The following is a 6000-nucleotide window of genomic DNA, read 5'->3' on the forward strand; positions in this document are numbered from 1 at the left end:
TCTTTGTTAAAGCTTTTATTCAAAAATACTAATTGTGTTTCATCACATCCTCAGAATGAGGCGTGCACTGGGTGTGGTAAAAGCAGGTGTACAAATTTCAGCATTTTGACACTACTATTAAGTGACTGAGTTGTTACAGTGAGTGTGCTTGTATTGTAATTCACATTTAACTGTCAAATAACCACATGATACCACAACTAACCAACAGGTAGTAAACCTGTGACATCCACCAGTCGCTGTTTCCAGAGCGACCAAAAGCCATCCGAGGGCAGGCCTTGCTGCACACAAATTGTAAATCCTCTGCTTCACTTACATGAACCAGCCCTGGGGACAAATATACTGTGTGTGGCTTGTGCCACCATGTATGACTATTCTACTGAATGAGCCTAGAATTACTGCTTTACAGCAACAATTATATTAATGTAGTTGAAGACACATAGGCAGACAAGTTGTCAACAGGGACATATAAGGGACAAGTGCCCCCTTTGGAAGTCCTCTGACAAAGGATGTGCATGTGTGTGTGTTTCTTGTTTATTTTGCAGGATTTTATGTCACTGCAAAAACTTAATGAACCGTGTTTTATTATTGAAACAGGAAGTCACAGGCCATGGAGCACTTTATAGTCAAAGTGTTTTTAGCTTTCACATGCTGTCGATGCAAAAATAGGGGTTAGGCTTTTATGGCACTCTACTCTATGACTTTTAAGAATATCTGGTGATTTTTCTCATGATCAACAGTCATGCATGTCAGATCCAGTCCCTCATCCTCCACCTGGCACAAAGAAGGAAAATGGAAGACAGATGGTGATAATGAGGTTTCTCATCTGCACATCTGAATAGAAGCAAACTGACTTCAGAGCCTAACACAAAGACACAAACATAACAGTCTGCTGTCTGTCATGGCAGTGTTGTGCTGACTGCAGCTGACTGGCTCTGGCCACTTGAGGGCATCATTGAGTCATGCTGAAACAAGACTGCACACATTGAAAGCAAAGGATTAATTTAGGGCTGCATCACAAGTGGGGTCACTGTTGATATTTATAAGTCCTGTAATCAAAACAAAGGAGAATGCAGTCTCATTCAAATCAGTCTTATCAGGCATTCACCAGGTCCAGTCTCCTCTGCCAGAATCTGTGAAAGCTTCTGTGCTGCAGCCAATTTCCCAAAGTCAGTATGTGTGAGGAGGCTGGCGTTCCTGTGATTTGAGCACTGCCTCGTGGAATCAAGAAACTGCTGTCAATCTTCACCGAGTTCAGCTGTGTCAGCAGGCTGGGCACCACAGTTTGCACTCAGTGTTTTCCAAAATGTCGGCCATAATGTTTATGCTTTTAAGGGTAATTTGATTTAGTGAAATGAGTGAACAAAGGTGTCCTTAGCCTGCTCCACACTGACACTCCTGCCTGTCTGGATAATGCTGATGACTCTGTTACATCCAAACAACACTGAGGCAGTATCATCGCAGGGTTTACATAACTCTTATGCAGCACAGCAGCAAGCTTAATGCTGAGCCAAGTGATTGAGTTTGTAATGTTTTACAGCTTGACAACCCTCTGCTTTCTAACCTTTTCACTCAGCTCTGCATGAGAACTCAATTGATGGGAGCTTGATACAGTTACACATACAGTTACTTTGCACTCATCCTGTTTGTTTCCACCAGCCTCTAACTCTTTGAGTCCTGGCTAGTGTGAGAAGAGGAGTGGGGTGTGTAGGGGATTGGCTTGTTTCAAGCCTGACCACACTACAGTCTGATTGGCTGATGCATAAGGAAAATGCTGATTTTCTGTGATGAGAAACACTGTGTTCATGTCCTTTAATAGCAACTTTAAATACAGCCAGCCTTTTACATGGTGCGGATTTACAAATCTGCTGTTTTACCATTTAGATTGCTGGCTGTAAAGGAGTGAAGGTCAGATGCCTATAGATCAGTTTCTTAAGGAATTTCAAGTGAGTCTCGAGTGGTGACAGCATGCAAAACTAGAGCCGATAGTAAACCCTTAAGCACAAATGAAGTGACCCTGAGTTCATGACACAATTGATCTGCTGCAGCTAACCTCTTTGTTTCGATGGCCATGCAATAAAGACAGAACCTTAAGTTAAAAGCAATGGCCACACTGAGCCAAAAACAAACACTCAGGCAGTCTGGTATTGATGCTGCAGTGATTAGAGAAGCTTCGAAAGGTGAGGCATGTAATAAAATTTAACAAGAGCTATAAAATCTATTTCTTAAAATGACAGCCAGATACAAACCATTTCCAACTTTTACCAAAAGCTGACTACAAAATTTGATTTCTTATAGATTTTTGCTACATCAGTAATACTTTACACAGTCATTACTTTTACACAATACCCTCAGTCATATGGTGACTCACTTTTGACTGTGGTTAATTAGAGAAACGTGTCCAAAAATAAAAAGAGCTAAATCTGCAGCGGTATTCGTCGCTCCTCTCAGACTGGAGAGCTCCTCATCTTCTGAGGGTTTAACTGCTCACTCTACAGTTGACTCACAGGTTTGCGTTTAAGCACGCTTCCCTTCCTCTCAGTAACCAATGTGTCTTTTTTCCCTTGGTTTTCTATTCATCAAGTCTGAGCTGAGTGACCTTCTTTTCTTTGTTTAGCCGTGTTAGCCAACAATGCCAATGCCAAGTGCTCAGTGGTTCCTCTTCACACAAAGCACTGTCACTGCTGCTGAACACATATAACAGTGTTGTTCATGAAAACATCAGCCTAACACTTACTGAGTGGCTGTCCCGAACTGCCAACAGCATAAATGACCGGTGCATGTACTTCTGCTTTGAGGTGTAAGAGATTTATTTCTCTGACACTTGTGTAAAACATCCACAAATCTGCACACTCTGTGAAACTAAACTTTCCTCATAAAATGTATGCAAGTAATAAGATGATCTCAAATCATCTGAGGCTGAATAAATTAAGCTCAGTGTAGCTCATCAAACAGGAGTAGAAGGTGATAATATAATAACCCAGAGGTTTATTAGCAGCAGATGTCAGCAAGGCTCAGTTTGACTTGGAAGAGAAAGCAGGTAAAGAATTGAAAAGAATTTGGATTTAACAAGAACTGCTTCCCTTAAAACCAAGTGAGGCTGAACAAATTAAATTAATTGTCCCACCAAGGTCAGGAGTGTTGAACAGGGAATCATAAGCAGAGGACAGATGGACCTACAGCAGGTCTGTCTCGGAGGATCATTCCCCCTGGTCACCTTGAAGGCTGCTCATGTACCTCTGGATTCTTTAAGGAGCCCTTTGGTCCTAAATCCAAACAACTATATAAAAACCTTCACTTCTTGCCCCCCTCACTTCTGTTATTCAGGTTGAGTTTCTTAACAAATCCTCTGCAAACAATTTCCTTTTACTGTCCAGCAGCCATATTGCAAATGGAACAAGAAAGGAGTTGATAAAGATGTTGATTTGATAAACTCATGTTTATTGCCTTCTGTTATGACCTGTGTGCTCAAAGCAATCAGATTAAGAGCAGCTGCCGGGGTTTTGCCTCACAGGCTATGCCCATACTTACTACTAGGAGGTGGTTGGCGCCTTATGGAGAGTGAAGTCAAAGTCCTGCAGACACTATCTGGGAATGAAAAGGGACTGTGCATGTGTTTTAGGTGTAAAAAAAAATCTACATTTCAGTAGTATTCTCAGAAAAGATGCTGGAACAACAGTCAAAGGCAGTAAGGTGCAGGGATGTCTGTGCGTGTTAGGAATATTTCATCCATCTATTACTGCTGAGCTTGCAGAGAGTCAAGGGGGGTTGGATTATTATTATTATTACTATTATTATTATTATTATTATGTCTTGATCAACTTAAGATTACATGGCCTGTGTTGAGCTGCTGTCATCACCTCCAACAGGCAGGGCAAGTCTCACCTCCATTATGGCTCCAGTCCACCCTTCACTGCTGACTCACAGCACTGGCAAGCTGCTCACCTCAGGTGTCAAAGTTATGTACAGCTGTCAACAGGTAAGAAAATGGGATGACAGAAAAAGTGAGGCTGACACTGTGTTTCAGTCAGTGCTGTCAACCCCTGACACCGATAATGTACTGAAAGGTGGAGATAATGGCAAAATGTACAAACTTTAAGCTGTTTGCTTTGAACAAATCAAACATGAACAATTGAAATAGCTCAACACAACTAATGTAGCAAGTGGTTTCTCCAAATTCAACACAAAATACAACTTTTAATGACTTCTGCAGTCTCCAAATTATTCCACCCCTTCATGACAAGCGTCTTTAGTTCTTTACTGTCAAGATCTGCTGCAAACATGATTCATAGCCAGACACCAGCTTCTGGCAGCATTCCTGAGGAATCTTAGCCCATTCCCCATGGGCAATGGCCTCCAGTTCACTAATATTCTTGAGTTTGAGTGCTACAACTGCCTTTTTCAAATCCCACCAAAGATTTTCTGTAGGGTTCCTTTAACTTTGAAATTGCAAATTATGCTTCCAGCAGTTCCTTTGTTATCTTTTCGTATCCTTTTCCTTGTTTGAGAAAAGCAGTGATCTCTTAACTTTTTTGACAGTTGTTTTGACTTAGCCATATTTCTAGCATAAAATCAAATGTGCATCCAACAAATCCTGAGCCAGTTCAGGTATGTGATGTGTTCTATCTCAAGCACACCTGCTGCAACTAATCAAGGGCTTCATTGGGTGCATCAGGTGTGCTTGAAACAACACCTGATTTGCAAATGTCTGTTCTTATGAGGGATTCTAGTCAGGGGGTTTAATAATTTGGAGATTGCAGAAGTCATTAAAAGTTGCATTTTGTGTTGAAATTGGAGAAACCACTTATTACATTACTTAGGTTGAGCTATTTCAATTCTTCTTGTTTGATTTGTTCATTGCAAACAGTTGAGAGTTTGTAAATGTTACCAGTACACCTAACTTGCAATGGGGGTTGAATAATTTTGACTGCAACTGTATATCTTCTCTTCTCCACAGCATTGAGCAGGTCCCAGTGTATTATTTCAAATCAAATCAATTCATTTTTTTTATTTCAACTTATTTAGCCCTTTAGTCATTTACACTATATGTACCAAAATAACAGAACTCACATTGCATTTCAACTGCAAGTGCTGAGACACGAACACACACAGACAAAGGCCGCTCTAATACTGATGTTGTCTTTTTATACACACTTTCTTCCGGTGGTGGGATGATTATTGTACTTCAACTTTGTTTTACTCTTTTGTTCACATTTTTACCAAGACATCTGTACAAAATGCAGTTTATCCATAAAAAAAATCAAACATCTGCTAATAATGAATATTAAATAATGAACCCTTCATTCCCTTTGATTATCTTTTAACTTGGCTGAATTTGGCAAACATACTATTTGGATTTGGAGTCAAGTCTACTTCAGCTAGTTTAATTTTTATGGAGAGAAAATGGTAATTTTTGAAAAAGTGGAACCGCCACATCCCAATGACTGCAAAAATCTAATCCATCAGCCCAGTGTGTCCACTAGGTTTAGCTGGAAATCTGTTCTTGACATTTTCTGCCAACACACAGACCAACAGAGTAACTGAAGGGTGAAAGCAAAACCTTCTCAGCAACAGTAGTATACACACAGTCCAGTCATTTGTGTAAGTGGGGATTAATTGTACGTAAGCAGTAAATTTACCCACTTACTCCAAATAACTACCTTTATCACTGTGTGTTAAAATACAATGTAGGTATAGTATGTACATTCTCCTAAGGAAGTGTACAAAGTTTGGTTCTGAAAGATTTAAATGCACCATGAAATGCCTTCAGGAGAAAAACATAAACATCCCAAACATTCAACCTGGTTTAGGTTGATAGACCTTGAGTCAGATTTGTAATGCTAGGCCAGATATACTATGTATGTATGTATGTGTGCCATGTTTCAAAAACTTATGTTGACAATGTAAGAGTGTAACATATCACACAGACAGAACAGGACTCCTCCAAGGCTAAACACCATAGTCAATTTCCATATGAGTCCTGTTCAGTTTTTGTTGTGGAAC

This window comes from Monopterus albus, unplaced genomic scaffold, assembly GCF_001952655.1.
Source record: "Monopterus albus unplaced genomic scaffold, M_albus_1.0 scaffold134.1, whole genome shotgun sequence".
NCBI classification, from domain to species: domain Eukaryota; kingdom Metazoa; phylum Chordata; class Actinopteri; order Synbranchiformes; family Synbranchidae; genus Monopterus; species Monopterus albus.